We start from the raw sequence: 19,107 nt of genomic DNA, 5'->3' as shown, positions 1-19,107 counted from the left end.
AATGTGTTCAGGTATTCGTAGATATAATTTATATTTACAGGTGTAATAGTCATCTGATGCTTTAGATTGGGTTTAATTAGCAATAAATGATGATTTCTGATGCATTACATGTTTTATTTTTATTAAAACCCACATTTTTCTTCTAAATAGTATGTCGAGGGATTGGCATTGTATCAAATATGATACATATGATTTTCCGAAACTGGAAAATATTGGATTTTTTCTTTATTTTTGAATAGTCTAGTATGCTCAATAGGTGACCAAATCTAAAAAAAAAATACATATTTAAGATATTTGATCCCTGCCAAGATAAAGGTTAACGATCTGTCTGGCCTAGTGGGTAGTGAGTAGTGACGCTGCCTATGAAGCCGTATGTCCTGGGTTCGAATCCCGGTAAGGGCATTTATTTGTATAATAAGCACAGATATTTGTTCCTGAGTCATGTATGTTTTCTATGTATTTAAGTATTTGTATATTATATGTATCGTTGTCTGAGTAGGTACCCACAAAACAAGCCTTCTTGAGCTTACCGTGGGACTTAGTCAATTTGTGTAAGAATGTCCCTATAATATTTATTTATTAAAAATTTACTTCATGTTAAAAATTTGCATTTTCGTACAAAAGGCAATAACACAATTTATTTCATAGTATTTTAAAATTCAAAAACACTATACTCCTATTTGCTCTAAAAACAAATATTTACAGGCATATAACGCGCTTAATAATTTTCCGAATGAATATACAACGTATGTACCTACTTAATAGTTAGTTAATGTTTTAAATTTGACGTAAGTCGCAGGTATCAATAAAGCCTAAGATACAATTGTAAGTTTAACTTAGGTAAGTAGGGACAAAGGTATTTGGTAGAATGCGATAACAATATTTATATCTCATTCTGTAGTATAGCTGTGTCCCTATTTACGTAAGTAAAACTTACAAGTGTATCATAAGCCTAAGGATCGGTCTTTCGCGGTGCACCACTAACCGACTCCAGTTTCATTTCAAACCGTGCATGCTGTTCCTGTCGCCCCTATTAGAAATAAGTCTGGTTAGAATAGGAGGGCAAATGACGGCACCACAGAATAACTAATAGTACTACCGTACAGAAAATTCACTCGTTCACAAAAGTCAATTTAGGTATAAAATTATACCTATACTCGCCGCCTGCAAGCAAAATTGAAACTTATATACCTACGTAACCGCGCACGAACCGTGAATCTGCCTTGCGCCGCTTGCGCGTCGCAGTTTTATGACCGAGCTGTGAGCGTCGGCACAGGGTTGAAACTTGACAAGTTTTTGTACCTATACCTACCGATTTATTATTTTTAAGATTAATATGTACGAATACTACGAATTACAAACGTTGATTCTGTAAACATATCTTTTTTTATCCGGAGAGAGTATGTCTGATTCTTACGGAAGTAGGTAGGTAGGTATGCCACAGCCGTATTCCTTTATTTAAAAATATGTTGGTCAGTTCCTAATATTGTTTTGGGCAACCAATAATCATTTTAAATTGGTCTAAAGCGCTTTAGTTTTATGCAAACAAAACGAATTAGTTATCGAATCGAATTTGATTAAGTACTTAGTATTTATGTTATGTTTTAAAGTTTAAATTCACCTTTCAATATCGTCCGGAATTTAATATAATGTTATTTCTACTTCCTTCTTCTACAGACATCCGTAAACAGTACAATAACAACAATATCTTTTATACGGATTAGATCGAGATATAGGTTTCGAAGCCATTGTGTATTTTCAATTTTGCGCGAGCGCCACATCGTGCGAGCCGAGCGGCAGCCCACTGCCATACGGCGCCCGCGCGGCGCGCCGGCCAAATGTACCTGAGCCTCTACCATCAGTTGGCAGAGTATTTTTCACTTACTTTCAGTGAGTAAACGTGCCGTATGTCAAGTTTTACGTTTCTTTACGGTCTTATGTGCCTAACTTCACTCCACTCCAAACGATACTGTCCCTTTCTAAGTATACTAAAAAAAAGAGCAAGAATTATTATTTAATTAGTACGAGTAAACGGTAAATTACCTATCGAAATCTGAACTTAGCAAAATGGAGGGTAGAGGTAAGGAGAATCCTTTATGACTTTATGGGAAAACTCCTTTATGGGAGAATATTTGCAAAAGCTGGGCACGCTGTCAGCTATTATAATTGTTCTAAAGCTCTCCAGAGTAGCGAAAAAAAGAAAACCCATAAACCTAGTTTTTCATTGTGTCAATACCGTACTAAAATCATGGAGAATGGAAAATATTTAGAAGTGGAAAAACGTTTTCTCTTTTTGTATGGACGATTACGTAGTATACTTCCCTCTTAAGGTTTTTGACGGACACTTTTTCAATAAATTAATTACATGGAGATTGTATTCCTTACCTCTACCCTCCACTTAGAGCATTGAGAAAGGAGAAGTCATCGCTGTCATTTTCTTTACGAAACAGTCTTCCGATTTTTGCGGGGGAGGGGACGTCAAATTGTGCATGTTTTTCGGCATGTTTTTGTTAAGGTCAACAAAAAAAATAAAGAGTATAGACTATGTATTTGATTTATTCGGTTCTCAATATAAAACAAATGTACCTAGGTGTTCTTTTTTCTTGTGTGAGACGCCATTACTATGTAGTTTTGCTTGAGATTAATCAACATTATTTGGTGTTAAAACAAGCTTTTCTTTCCTGCTTGGAAACCTAATCCTAACAGTAAGCACTCAATGGCCAGGGCCACTCCAGTTATTAAATGCTCTAAGACCTATTTTGTCACTTTGTTACGGACTCAACCTTCATTCTACAATTTTTAAAGATTTGACGTTGCCATAGTTACGAAAATAATAAACACATCAATGTTAGGTAAACAATGTATAAAATAAAATGTATATTGTAAGTATTCAAGAAAAAAATTGCAAAATATGATAATTACGTATACATCATTAATAATCGAGTTAAAATTATAACTTTGCGTGTTAAAAAATAGGAAGCAAAGTATACGGCGCGATTATACAGGCTACTTTTGGCTACATATTACGTATGATGAATATAGTACACACATGAGAAGAAATCTTAAAATATTAAAATAGGTATGTATTATATTATGGTCCGCTTCCGTCCGTATCATGACAGCGGCCGTCTCCTACTGCTAAGTAACATTATCTAATAGAGTGTGCGGAAAGAGAAGAGTCGTGAAATGTAGGGGAGCCCATACAAACATTATGCCTACGACTCTTCTCTTTCCGCACAGACCCTACGTATGACTTTAATAGCGATCTTAATTTTATAGTAAATGATCTCGAGTATACTTTCAGTGCGCCCCATTTCCAATACAAAATGAACCCACGCAGCGGGTTTTATGGCAGTACATGTGTTTAAACCTTATTTAAATTTTCAGATTCTGAACCACCAGCAAAAGTTTTTGAAGAAACTTTTATATTTCCGGTTACCAAATTGACATGAAAAACGATTACTTACCTACCAAACACAAGAACTTGAACATCGGAAAATATACTACACTTAGTAAAGAAAAATAAATAAACTCACAGAACATTTGTATATATGTTTTATTTTATTTAAGATAATAATACTTGATAAAATACGTAGGAATTCTTGTGTACATATTATAATAGGTCTTGCGGTATGTTCTTACTATGTGTTATGTGCACCCAGCAACAAGAACAGCAACATGTCTATGTACCGCTCCTTGTATTGAGCCATAATTATTATTATGTAACTTCTACATGCATACGAACGACGGACGATCTTCTTGCTTGCATGTATTAGCTCTGGATGCCATCCGGGTTTTCATGGATATGATGTTTTCAGTCAATAGGTTCTTGCCTAAAAGCGAAAACTGCTCGTAAGCAAAGTGATCTTCGCAAATGTACATAACTAAACAGTAGAAATAGTATAGGTGAAGTCAAGTATAACTCAATACCTTTGTACTAAATCAGCCTTTTTTCGATCTATTAATTGATTTATGCCTTAAAGTTTTGCTTGAAGTTCACGTACTGCTATAAATTAATACATATTACGTTGAAAATTGCATGGAAAGTCGTGAAAAATCTGTGTATTTGTTGTGTTTACAAGTTGACAGAAATGTCACGTCGGAAACGCACGTATTTTTCGATGACATTTGTCACGTTTATTCGCGTAAAGTATTTACGTAGAATAATATTGGCTCAGTTTTCATTATATAATTAGAAAGAGAGCGTTTTAGGTGTGAAGTTAGACACGTATGGAAAACTCACGTGAAAACGTTTGTAACTCATGGTACCAATTGTAATTTTTAGTTCTTTAGGTAACCGGTAGAGGCACTGTACAATTACTCCATACATTTTCCTTAACTTTCTCACTATCGACTGTCATTCACGGAACTCATGGTAGAGCTTCTAAACTGCGTAGTGACACCCCCCTGACGGCACGCATGACTGGCGTTCTCGCCTATGTATGTACCTAGTTGTATAGTAGTTTACTTACGCACACAGACGCACCTTATAAATTTGAGTGTGCAGTTTTGGTCGCTTAGGCCAAGAAAGGTACGCTCGGCTAGTATGGCGGAATGGAAATAATTAGTAATAGCTGAAATTTTCGGTGTATGGGACAGATAATAAATCTAGTGATTACGTCGACACATAATCCAAATAAATATATTACATTTAGGTATTTAAAAAAAAATGAAAAAATATAAAAAATCACAGAAAGTTTGTAAAAAATATTAATATTTTTTTTTAAATTTATACTCATAGAGAAATATTTGCTTTATGACATTAAGCATGAATCACACAAAAAATAATTCTGTATCCTACATTTAAAGTAAGTAACCTACGGTTATTATTAAATTCAGTATATTTCCGTCCTCAAAAATGGTAATAGGCTACTTTTTCTCTCATTATTTCCAAATTACAATAAGTACAAGCGTTGCAATTTAATCGTACACTAAATAATACCGTATGGTAGGTTTTATGGGGTTATGCATTAATTGCCTGGTTAAAAATGGTAATAGATCAATATCATATGGGATTTTCATTATGAGTTCTCTTTCGTCGAATACTGTAAAAATCGGCTTGAAATATGATTCGTAACACAAAAAACCATCAAAAACGTTATCGTTGCTTTAAAGTTGCCGCGCACGAGCCAGCGAGCTAACGCGATTGGTCGTTGCATGGAGCGGGGCGACGGAACGATGAAACTTCCATCGCCCCGAGCGCGAATATTTAAAAAAGTATTTAGTATATTTACTATTTACTCGGTCAAAACATATGTACCAGTGAACGTAAAAAATATGGGAGACTAGATTCGAACTAATTATCAGCTTTAATCTGGGCAAGAGTGCTGTAAATAAGAAAGTAAATTTTACGTAATTGCAGGCTTTCCGTCTTTGCGTGCGCGTTAAATTTAATACAATAATAGGCCAATTATATAGGGCTATTATACTGACACACACCCAATTTGAAAGCAGAAAAAGACGCGAAATTAAAATTTTCTTAGGGAAATCAAATCTTCGCGCCTATAAGTTTAAACCATTTAAGGTTTCGATAGCGGTCATTTAAGTACCACCCCTCACCACTAAAATGTAATTATCAAAAACGACAGTTGCTAATGTTCCCCAAAGTAAGCATTTCTAATTATTGCTGCAATACAGTGGTACCGGGCACCTTGCGACGCAAGGCCGAGCAGGAATCGCAAACCTTAAAATATTTGCACTAATTAATTGAGTTAGGATTTTGTTAGTACTCTTTAATTGAATAGCAAAAAATATAAGTTATGTATTAGAAATACCGTTTTTATTCGATTTTTAATTAAGTAATTATTGTTAAACTTTTTTTTACCGTGTGGTGTCGGTTAAAATTTCACTAGTAACATCATTTGGCGACTAGGGCAATAAAAGTCGACACCATAACCAACAAATTAACAAACAACAATAACCAACAAATTAACAAACAACAAAAATTTGCAGTAATATTCCAAAACTCGACTGAACGCAAGCGCACCGAACCGTGTCGCTCCCCTGACGCGACTCAGTGTCATAAAACGTAAGGCCGTGGTATTAACGACAGCGAATAGCTGAGCGGCGAGCGGTGACTGCAGGCGGCAATAAGGTGTTCAGTGAATGTTTTTATAATTTGAAATGACTTCGTTTCCATGTAGAAATAACCAAACAGACTTTAGAAGCATTTAATATTTTATTTGTGGCCGTATAAATTATGTTTTATTGGTAAATTAACTACAATTATTCATATTTGTGGATAAAACAATATACATACTATAATTAATACTAAATTAACATTAAATAAATACATTATTTATGACATAAAAATACATTGCGCGTATTTAACTACTTAGCACTGTTTAATTACGATACTTGCAAGCAAGTAGTAAAGTATATGGCTCCATCCTATCCTGTACCACGATATACAAGCGATAACATTTTTGCGACAGTTTTGTATAGATAATGGACTTGTCGCTAGAAAATTACGATATCGAGATAAAAGTCAGGTCTCTAGTCAAGCTGAATGTGTTTCACTATAGAATAGTAATCGAGTTGGTTCAGATTTAACGTTTAATGCATATAAATAACATAATTAGTAAATAACATAATTTTGGACTAAGTACATTATACATACCTACATGACATCAGGCTATGGTTTGGCGCACCGTGACCCTGAACGGCGCGGTAATGTGTTACGGCTGTCAAGTGAAGTCCAGACGGGATGATCAAATCGACCGATTTGATCAGAAATGAAATTGGGGTCAATCTCCAAATTAAACAACTGTACCGATATTTGGAACCTCAGAATAATATACCCGGCCGGATACCAGATAGTAACTTTGCTTGAATTCAGAGTAAACAAATTGGATTTAAGAAACAGTCACGGTCATATTGTACATTACTCGTTTATTATTTCAAAACAATTTAAACATCCACTCACTTGCACGCGTAGGTACCGACTCAGTTCGAACATAGAAATGAGTCCGCGCCAACGTTCACCACGAAACAGGTTAAAACCTGCACAATGCGCACCTAAAAACCGAAATGTAGGTATTGTTAAATTTAGTTTGTAGTTAATTAGTTTTTTGGTGTAAGTGTATGAACTTAGGTCTGAAATAAATGATTTTTTTTTATTGTTCCGCCGGACGAAGATTCGGCGGTCGGATACCGAATATCCGGTATCCGACCAAACAACTATCCATTGCATTTCTAATTGAGAGTGGCAACACTGTCGTAGGTCGTATTGCCCTTTTCTAGCATATACGTCCCTCGCTCCTACACTCCCACGACACAGGCAGGTTGCTTTGTCAGTTATACAAGGCAAATTTTCAAGTCATTGGCTTGCTCTTTTTCCATCTGGAAGGTCGTGAAGCTAAACTGCTGGTGAGTTTTTGAATTTGTACCTCAGTTTAGATGACTATATTGAAATAGTTATTTATTTTACAAGGGGGCAAAGTTGTTGTTTAACCGCTCGTGCTAATATTGATACTTGAGCAAGTAAAACATTCGAAACATGGAATCTTGAGCGTTGCGAGGGTTTCAAAGCACGAGGGTTAAACAAAATTTGCCCCAAGTGAAACACAAAATGTTTCACCACACCAACCCAAAGCAAATATTAAATGTAAAAATATCATACAAAATCAAACACAAATGAATTTTATTAAATATTTATGATTTAAAAGTCAATTCTACCAGCAAACATAAGAAAACAACTCAAAATTTGCATTTGTTTCCTTTGCCTCATTTGTGAATAAAATGAAACTTTGCTCTCAGTTTTTGAAGTGCAAAGTAAGCCTTTCCGAGCTGGTGCGAAATAAATAATTAAATTTTTCACGCCACTGTTCGGAAATGTGGCAATAGATGGTCTAAAACCAAGCTGGAAAGTAGGCAATAGCTGTAGCACCTGAACCACCACTACTACAATGTTTCATTATTATCATCATCTGTCATTGGTGACAGTTCGCTACAGCAATGAGTATAATTTAAAACATAAAAATCAATAAAAGGTCTTTTTTGGCGCAACTTTTTCCTTCAAAAATAAATTTAGGTTATTTATAGGACCAATTTCTTGTTTAAAAAAAAACGAAATGTCAAACTATTCATTCATTCAGTCAGTTCATTCGATTCACGCTTAAGGCGTTTTTTACTTTTGTAGCTGTTTGTGGTTTTTTAGCAAAAACGCTTCTAAGTTTAGAGTCGGTTTGAAGCAAACAACATAAAAACGCCTCTTAAATGTGATAAAAAAGAAAAAAGGCGGGATCGGAAAATTATCACTGAATTGGATAGTACTATAAAATATAAGAAACACGTATCTACGCTCGCTATAAAAATGAGTTCTTCTAGTGAAGAAAATGATATTCTTACGCTGACGCCTACCGAAATTCAAGAGACAGCACAGGCAGTGGCTAGTAATTTGCTACCAGAGAAATCGCGTGCTAGTACTTATAGTTATGCAAATGTTTCCTTATTTCCTCGCAGTAGTCGTGAAAAGCACTATGTAATGCCTCGGCCGGAAACGCTAAAGATGGAGTCGTATTATTCGAGGGCCTCCACCAACGTGTCGGCCCTCAAACTCACTCGTCCATCTTTTAGCGGTTTTCCGTCCTCTCCTACAATGTACTACAGTTGTCCGTTTAATTATTTAGCAAATAAAAACGATCCGGAATAGTGATGTGAAAGTGCAAGTGGATATTAGAAAGAGAGATGCCTAAGAGTAGCATACCATAATGAATACATGTGTCTTAGCTATATATTGTATTGTTATAAATAATGTTAAAAATGCTTTATGTTGTTAATGTGTTCCAAATTGTGCCGCTTTGGCATTAGCTGTAAGGTGCAATTTGTTATTTGAAATAAATAAATAAATACAATAAATGTTAATTTTACAAAATGTACCTATCAAATTGTATACTTTACTAAATATCTCTCTCCTCACAGGTGTTACAATAAAGGGTGTACGTACTACATAATTAATTAAACACTCATAATATAATTATATTACATAGGGGCTGTCCATAAATTACGTCATCGATTTTTGACAATTTTGGACCCCCCCCCCCCTAAAATCATCCAAAAATCATGCTTCGAATGACCCCGTTTCCTCCTACGTCGTGCTACCGTCATCCGATGTCCAGACCCCCCCCCCCCTAATTTGAAATGACGTAATTTATGAATAGCCCCATACACATAATAAGTATATCATAGGATATGTATAATCACATTGGTTTGGCGTCTTCCTACCACCAGGCGATAACAAACATGTTTCAATATTATTCTTAGGTTCCGAATATCGGTACAGCTGTTTAATGACAGCATTTACACAAAAATAAAACGCTAATTAAATAACTTATCATATTCGGAACTACAGATGCAACGGATAGTTGTTTGGCCGCATACAGGATACCGGATGTACGGCCTGACCATAGGCCGAATATTCGGTATTCAGCCGCCGAATATTCGGCCCGCGGAAATATTCAGGTTTTTCAGGTGCGCATTGTGGAAGTTTTGGCCTGTTTCGTAATGAACTTTCGCGCGGTATATAGGTCTATCACTAGGTACGAAATTAGTGCACGAGCTAGTGAATGGAACGTTTAAATTGTTTTAAAATAATAATCGAGTACGATTATATTCCGATATCAAGCATAGTTATTTAGTACCCTTATTTTAGTATAAATAAGGGCGAGATAGGATACCGGATAGTAACCGAATATCCGGTGTATCTCTATTCGGAACTGTTACGTTATGGTAATAGTCTATGGTTTTAGTTTATGGTTGAATTTGGATTTGGAACTGGTTCAATAAAAGATGGCTACCAATAATGTTGTCTTATAATTTACTAATCTATAAGTTAACAAATATGGTGTCACAAGTATAAAATAATAAATGTGAAATACCAAAATGGGTGAGTCAAGTAAAATTTCACCAGATGCGGCAAATTCGCCGGCATTACAATGTCCACAACACAAGCAGGGACATGCTTACTCATACATACGACCATTAGAATTCACGGATTCTATGGAAGAGAATTGGAAATTGTGGGTCCAAAAATTTAAAATATTTCTTCTTGCCGAGGACCTTGAAGCTGTTTCCGATGACCGTAAAACAGCTCTTCTGCTCCATAACATGGGTGATAAGGGTGTAGAAATATACAATTCGTTTAATTTGGAGCCAAAGCAAACCTTTGTAGAAGTCCTAAAGAAATTTAATGCATATTTCATTCCTAAAGTTAACATCACGATGCAACGCCACAAATTTTTTACAAGGGCACAAGGAGCTACAGAGTCCTTCGACGATTTCCTTACTGACCTTCAGAACAGAAGTATGACATGCAACTTCAGTGACAAGAGAGAGGAACTCGTGAGAGACGTTATCGTCATAGGTCTAGCTAATACTGCTATGAAGGAGAGGCTTCTGCGCACGGAGGATCTGACGCTGCAGAAGACCATCACCATGTGCAGAGCTGCGGAATTGTCTCAAAAGCAAGTTACGGAACTAACGAATGAGATAGGTGCGACCTCCGTGCTCAACGTCAGCACTTCGCCAGTACATAACGTCAACAATGTCAATACTTCAAAAACAAGAAGCGTCAAGACAAGAAAATGCTATCGCTGCGGCAATAACTGGGATCGCACGCATCAATGCCCAGCTATAGGTTGCAAGTGCCAGAAGTGTGGTATTCCTAATCATTTTGCGAAGGTTTGCAGAAACAAACAGGTTGCAGCCATAACAGAGAAGCAGGTTGAAGACGACAGCGAGGAGTCCTTCTTCGTTGGCTGTATCAACAGTGAGTGTGAATGCGAATGTGAGTGGATTGAGTCTATGATTATAAATAATAAGTCTATAAACGTCAAACTAGACACTGGTGCGCAGGTAAACTGCATGTCCTTAGCTACTTATAAGTCGCTGAACCTTGATGAGAGATTTATAGTTACTAAGCGCATTAAATTAGTGACACTTCATGATAAGTGCATACCTGTCAAAGGTGTGTGCACCATTAAATCTTATCTCAAGAATGGAAAGTTTGATAACATTGATTTTGTTATTGTGAGCACAGATTGTATGACAATTTTAGGCCTAAGATCTTGCATGAAACTTAAATTAGTCACTAGAAACATGGTTCATACTATAAATGTCTCGAATAACACTGACACAAATAGAATCATGTCAGAGTATACTAATTTGTTCAATGGTATAGGCTGTTTTAAAAAACCCTATAAAATTGTTTTACAGGAAAATGCAATCCCCAGAGCCGATCCACCTCGTCGGGTCCCTATAGCACTAAGACAGAGCCTTAAGGACGAGTTGGACAATATGGTGAGACAGCAAATAATCACCAAAAATGAGGATCCGATGGAGTGGGTCAACTCAACTGTTGTAATAAAAAAAAAGAACAATAAAATACGCGTATGTATTGACCCTCGGACCCCTCGGTACTTAAATAAATTCATTATCAGAAAACACAAGCAATTGCCAACGGTTGATGACATACTGGATAAGTTATCAGGCTCTAAGTATTTTTCTAAATTTGACTGTAGCAGTGGGTTTTGGACAGTACAGCTTGACTCAGAAAGTTCAAAATTATGCACGTTTTCTACTCCATTTGGTAACTACTCCTATAAACGATTGCCATTTGGGCTTTCCGTGTCAACAGAAGCGTTTCAGGAACGCATGGAAGAGACTTTTAGTGATATTGATAATGTACAATTTTATGTCGATGATTTAATAATTTATACCAGCACGGTGGAAGAACATAATAAAGTGTTACTAAATGTATTGAAAAGAGCTCAAGAATGTAATGTCAAATTCAATAGGGAGAAGTCCCAAGTTCTGTGTAGAGAAATTACATTTCTTGGCATGATTGTAAGTGACCAAGGGGTTAAACCTGATCCAATTAAAGTAATGGCCATTTCCGAATTAAAATGCATTCATGATAAGAAAGAACTTGAACGATTTTTAGGAATGACAAATTACTTGTCAAAGTTTATCAACAATTACTCGACTATTACAAGCCCGTTGCGCGAGCTTCTTAAAAAAGACATATTATTTAAATGGCTTCCTTCTCATGAAAATGCTTTTAATAAACTTAAGGAGGCATTAACGAACGCTCCCACGCTTAAATTATTTGACAGTAATAAAGATGTTGTCGTTTCGGTAGATTGCAGCTCGGAAGGAGTAGGCGCCTGTCTTTTACAAGACAGACAGCCTATTGCACACGCTTCTAAGGCACTAACTGAATGTCAGAAAGGTTATGCCCAGGTTGAACGCGAGATGTTTGCTATTGTATTTGGATGCATCAAATTCCATAAGTATATTTTAGGAAAACATACCCTAGTTGAAACCGATCATTCGGCATTAGAAATTTTATTTAAAAAACCCCTGTCTTTAGTACCTGCAAGACTACAAAGAATGATGCTTAAAATACAAGGGTATGACATTACTGTTAAGTATGTACCTGGAAAACAAATGTATATATCAGATTTTCTCAGTCGCTCTTTCCTAGTTGACAAGAATGATGAAACGAAGGAATTTGATGAAGAGTTCAACAAAGAAATTGTTTGTCATGTTGAGGTCATGATAGATTCGTTGCCTATTTCAAGTGACAAGCGACAACTCATTGCCATGAAAACGAATGAGGATGCCACATTGTCCTGTTTAAAAGACTATATACATAATGGTTGGCCAAATTCTAAGAATAACTTAAATGAATTAGTAAAACCTTTCTGGAATTTTCGCAACGAATTGTCCCTAGTCGACCAGATAATTTTAAGAAATAATCTTATTGTGATACCAGTAGCATTACAAAAAATGATGCTAGAAATTATTCATGAAGGTCACTTAGGATTAAATACATGTCTTCGGAGAGCTAAAAACGTTCTATTTTGGCCTGGATTGACAAGTCAAATTAAAGAACTCTGCAACAACTGTCAAACATGTGCCTTATTTAGGAAAAATAATACTAAAGAACCAATTCAATTTCATGACATACCTAGACTACCATGGCTAAAGTTAGGCACTGATCTTTTTGAATTTAATAAACAATACTATCTGGTTGTTGTAGATTATTACAGTAAATTTTTTGAAGTTGCTCGATTAAATGAATTGTCTTCAAGGACTATCATCAATAATATTAAGTCTATGATAGCTAGACATGGTTGTCCTTTAGAGATTGTAAGTGACAATGGTCCACAGTATTCTTGTAAAGAGTTTAAAGAATTTGCGGATGCATATGGTTTTAAGCATATTACTTCGTCTCCTGACTACCCAAAGTCGAACGGTTTAGCGGAATCTTCGGTCAAAATTGTCAAATCTATACTAAAAAAATGTAAAGAGGATAACACAGATCCTTATATAGCGTTATTAAATTTCAGAAATAGTCCGAAGGAAAATAGCCCTTCTCCAGCTAATCTTTTGTTCAATCGGAACCTTAATGACCGTTGTCCTGTGTCTGCAAATTATTTAAAGCCTAAAATATATACTAGAAATTATTTCTTAGATAAAGAGTTGCAACATAAGGTTGAAAACCACTACAATAAAACTGCTAGACCTCTAAGAGAATTAGAGATAGGTCAGGGTATCATGTTTAAGAAAAAGATGTCAGATGATCGCTGGCAAAAAGGAAGTGTTGTAAAGAAGGCTGACTTCCCTCGTTCCTATATTGTAAAGGATGAACAAGGTCGCCAATATAGGAGAAACAGACAACATTTGCGTAATATAAATGAATATGAGTCAACTAATTGTACTGAAAATGAGTCTGTTAATCCTAACTCTTATGTTATAAACTATGATAGTAACGATAGCGACTGTGAATCCTTTTATGAAGCAGAAGAAACTGATGTTCAGGAGCTCATTGATACAAGTGAAGCGAGTCAAAGCTCTACTGGAATCAATGATACTCCGGAACCAAATCTTGATTTGTATAAGACGAGGTCTGGCCGAATAGTCAAGGCTCCGTCGAGACTAATTGAATCTTAGTTATAGTTGTAGTTATAATACCTATATACTTACTTTACTCTTTGAGTTATAATTCTGTGAAGGAGAGGAATGTTACGTTATGGTAATAGTCTATGGTTTTAGTTTATGGTTGAATTTGGATTTGGAACTGGTTCAATAAAAGATGGCTACCAATAATGTTGTCTTATAATTTACTAATCTATAAGTTAACAAATAGGAACCTAATGTTTTAATCCTGCATGGTGCAAATATGTATAATTTTGAGACAATGACTTGAAAATTTGTCTTGTATAACTGACAAAGCAACCTGCCTGTGTGGTAGGAGTGTGAGGGAGAGAGGGAGGTATATGCTAGAAAAAGACAATACGACCTAGGGGCTGTCCATACATGACGTCATCTATTTTTGACGATTTTTGTCCCCCCCCCCCTAAAATCATCAAAAAATCATGCTTCGAATGACACCGTTTCCTCCTGCGTCATGCTACCATCATCCGATGTCCAGACCCCCCCTCCCCAAATTTGAAATGACTTAAATTTATGAATAGCCCCCTACGACAGTGTTGCCACTCTCAATATTATTTATTCTTAGGTTCCGAATATGGTAAGTTATTTAATTAGCGTTTTATTTTTGTGTAAAACGTTGTCATTTTAAAGCCGTACTTTTCGCCTTATTGCAAAGGAGTAAGGTGCAAAAATGTAAACATATATTTCACGTCGACTCTTATTATACTATGTTATACTTATTATGGAACTTAGTATGTTATACTTATTATGGAACGTAAACTATGAATTGAAAGAGCACGAAATAGTCAATATAATACGTTTGTTGAAAAAAAAAAGTCTACAGACGCTTAGGCGCGAAGGGTTATTGTCTCATAGAAAATTTGAATTTCGCGCCTTTTTCTACTGACAAAGTTGTTGGATAGACGTTAATATCAAATTAAAGAGTGGGCCTACACACTTCGCTGTGACAGAATGTGAAAGTGTCACCAAAACTGTCAAATGACTACGATAATAAGTATTCCTTTTATAATGCCACTCCACACTATGCCATTCTGAAATTAAATAAGAACGATAGATAGTCATGCGCAATTTTTATTTTTGTAGTGGGTCATAATTGACGTATATAATTACGAATATAATTTGAACATCAACCAATAATATTGGAAATGATATCAGTTATTTTTAATCAGCTATCATTCACGCGCGCGTTCATTTTGCTCAGACTTGGCCGCACAAATATTTGGTGCGAGCGAGACGCCCGCGCACGTTCGAATTGGCCTGTCACTTATAGCAACTTGTAGGTAAGTACATACTTACCTACATACTATCCACGCGTCCTTGGCACGAACTCCCGCCACCGCCCCGCATTGAAACTGTCCCCGCGCGCCGCAAGGAAATGTAATCCTTAGCATTAGCGCAAAGAGTTCAAATTTGGTAGTTTCATTTAGCGAATTTGTTAAAATGCACATATTTATTACATTGACCATATTTTTGTGTGATTATGTATTGAATATCACTTTGAACGTTATCAGAACAAAGTCTGCAAGAAATTATATCTATAACCATTTTTTCTAGCATGTTTAAGGCGTAAATATATATACAAGTGATACAAATAATATTGATGTCGGATTCTCGGATAAATAGCTTAATGAGGTAGTTTTATGGTAATTCAATCAAAGACCTAATTATTACTTTTTTTTTATATCAAGTTACGACGTATATCCGTGAGGCCCCGCCATTTATTGAATTAGTTATTTTCCGTGTTAATATTTTGACTGATTCCATTGTCGACTCATTATAAATATTATTTTCGTCACGTTTACGAACTAAAAATACTATTACTATTTTTAACAAACAAGAACGGCTCTTTTTTTTAACTATTTTTTTTTACCTACTTCCGGACAGAAAGTTTGTTGGATTCGAAAATAAAGTATCTTAAAATGATCTAAAGAACAGGAATAAAAAAAAAATTGCCTATTACTAATTAATGTTTAACGTAACCGTATCTTTACTGGAGTATAAATCGGCCCGTACTCCCCGTCGCGTCGTAGTCATGAGTGCAGTAAGTAATTGTCGGAGTCCGTCCGTTAAAAAAGTTCGTCTGAATACCAGCGGGCCCAGCGGTAGGCAGGCCCCGCGACCCGCGAACACCGAATATTGCATGGGCATCTTTCTATTTTACTCATCGTAATTAGAGTGGCATCAGTCCTACCAAGCTATTTTATTAGTGTTATTTAAACGTCAAACTTCTATTAAATTATGAATTAAAAAAAACTCTTGCACAGTCTGTGCTATCAAAATCCCTGTCAATTTAGCTTGGTCTAACTCTCGAAGTCTTACAAACTTCGATTTTCGCGGTTAAAGCCGATCGTTGTTTACAACTTAAGGAAATTAATAAACTAGTGGCGCTGTGAGCAACGTGGTTTCCGGTAGGCCCTCTGTAGACCTCGCGAGCATAAAAAAATAACGCTACGCCGTTTAGAATAATTTGGAAAAACTAAATTAACAAAAAGTTAAATAAAATATTGTACCTATGCTTTGCACTCGCTTGATCAATCAACAATACAAAATTTACGGTTGAGAATGTCTTTAGGCATTAAGTCCGCCATTTGTACTTTATTTCTGCAATAAAGATTAAAAAAATAAATATAAATAAAATAATATAAAATTTAAGTGTAAAAAATTACAAAAAGTTCACACACTTTACTGGGGATCGAACTAGGTACCTCTATGCATCAAAGCAATTGTTTGCCAAATGCGCCAATATAGCACTTAGCTAAAGTTACGAAATTTGGCTACTTATTCTCGAGTACTACATACCTACTTATCTAAATACCACCTACACCAGCGTTACTAATTTTTACATTTTTGCCAAACACTAAATATCTCTCAAAAAGAATAAAAAAACTCTTATTATATTGATACGACTATTTGTTTCCGCCATTTTGAAAAAAAATTCAATAATCGAATCGAAAAAGAACTATTTTATTCTAGATTTTGGTCACAAAATTTGATAAGAATCAGTTGAGAATTGAACCGAGGAGAACGTCCGAACATACGAAATTTGGCCCGAGTTAAAACGGAGACCTTAGCAAACGCTTCGGTCAATAAAGGAGTAAAATGCGCGTTTGACTTGGACACCAAGCGAAATAAAAACTTGCATTATGTTTAAAAACAAAGCATTCATGTGTTTTGAAAGACATCGCCCTGTGATGTGAGTTTATTAATTTGTATTTTAACGTCAGGCAGGCCTACTTTAAAATAAAAAAAAGTGCTCTGATAATTAGATTAAGATTAATTACGATTCATAAGAGCTTGTTGCTAGGCCTACATGAATAAAGTAAATTTTGTTTGTTTGTTTGTTTGTTTGTATAAGTAGGTACTCGTTTAAATTAGGTATGTTTATTCACCGATCCATTTTTTTTACATTTTATACTAAGTACTTAAATTCCGAAATTTATAACTCAAATGATTACATTAAGAATAATTAGAATAGAATAATTATATTCTAATCTAAATCAAACTTCACATAATGTCTTAAAACGAAAATCAAAACGTAGGAAAAGAAACTCGTTTTGGAATGATTAGGTACTAGAATCGTAGATCTTACTAGAATCGTGGTGGCTCCATCTAGTGACATTATTCAATATTACTTCGACAGCTCGACATAATTGTCCTGCGCTGTTGCTCATAACGTAGCCAGTCGCAATATAATTGTGGTTTCAAATTTTGTAAATTATTGCATTGAATTCGTGTTGTTATTAATGTTTGTATTTCATTTATAATGATTTTAATTTATGACACTTTAAATATCTCTTAATCCATCTTAATATGTAGTATAAAAATTTCATAATGGCTGATTGTGACATTTAGCGCCATCTATGATATCGATTTGAGAATAATTATAACGCCTTCGGGATGGGAGGGCATGGTAAAATGAATAACAATCCCAATTGACAGTAACGTCGCGACGGTAGTTGGAGCTGTCGTTGGAAATGGAACGTCACCTTAAGGTTGCCAGAGCTGAACGAGGGGGCGGAGTGTGAGAGTCGCAACCTCTGGAGTTACAGGCATAGGCTACCTACGGTGACTGCTTACTATCAGACGGACCGTGTGCTTGTTTCTGTATTAAAAAAATGTCTGGCTCGTACACGCGCTCGAGTCAATATTACTTCGCATTCGTAATACAAGCCAGGATGTAATGATAGACATAACATTGCCCAACTCCTATTACGACAGATTACGAATATTACGGGTTCGATTCACGTGTGAAGCCCTATAGTTTGTGGCAATTTAAAACAATTATGCATTTGTTAGGGTTTATTGAGTTTATTGAAGCTTGGATGGTTTAACGAAATGTATGGGTATGGAGGTTCATAAATCATGTGTGATTTTAATACCCCAGCACAAGCAGGTGTGTTTTTGTACTTATAACAAAGACCTTGGTAAAGGGCATTTATTTGTGTGTTCATCACAAATATTTGTTCCTGAGTTATGGCTGTTTTCAATGTAAGTATATAAGTATTTGTATATGGGTATATTATATATATATATCGTCGTATATCTGTGTAAAATTGTCCTATAATATTTATTTTCTATTTTTTTCTAATGATTATTAGTTACGATTTTCAATTAAATTAATTAGGATAATTTTACACAGAACCATCTAGTCCCAGAATAAGCGACAAAAAATATATGTATACAGGGTGGCAAAAAAATAACTGCATTCCCGTTACCAGGGGAGATTTTGGGAAGATATTGAGCAACTTTTACTATGGAACCGACCCCGAATCGCGAACATTAAGCCGACCACTGACTAACAGTCCGCCGGACGATATCGGCCGGTCAGTTGTTCGGAACTGTCAAATTTTTGTTCTAACTGACAGGGCGATATCGTCCGGCGGCCTGTTAGTCAGTGGTCGGCTTTAGAAAGCAATTTTGCCCAAGTTGAAACAGAGACGCTACGCTCCCGCTTCGTGCTCGCGCGGTCAAATTTTGTTAATCGGATAATAACTGACGTCACCTAGGGTTACCTGTTATGACACAACATAACAACACCAATCATGCAATCAAGCTCGTCAAAAATGTTTACACCGGTCCTGTCAGACTCCTGTCAGAGGGCCGTGGTTTATTAGTATTTATTATACTACCTAGACAAGATATAGTGGG

General features: G+C 35.7%; 1 protein-coding gene and 1 long non-coding RNA gene across 2 annotated transcripts in view; one reads left to right on the top strand and one right to left on the bottom strand.

Annotated features, from left to right (window-relative positions):
- LOC134798445 (uncharacterized) overlaps window positions 1-19,107 on the bottom strand; it is a 49,466-nt gene that overhangs the window by 7,474 nt on the left and 22,885 nt on the right. The window lies entirely within an intron of this gene.
- On the top strand, window positions 9,722-14,112 carry LOC134798470 (uncharacterized). Its single transcript, XR_010145189.1, has 2 exons — window positions 9,722-10,786; window positions 11,215-14,112. It is a non-coding gene; the product is annotated as an uncharacterized LOC134798470 (long non-coding RNA).

Source organism: Cydia splendana, chromosome 16 (genome assembly GCF_910591565.1).
Source record: "Cydia splendana chromosome 16, ilCydSple1.2, whole genome shotgun sequence".
Lineage (NCBI taxonomy): Eukaryota > Metazoa > Arthropoda > Insecta > Lepidoptera > Tortricidae > Cydia > Cydia splendana.
This window is presented reverse-complemented; position numbering and strand designations above follow the sequence as displayed.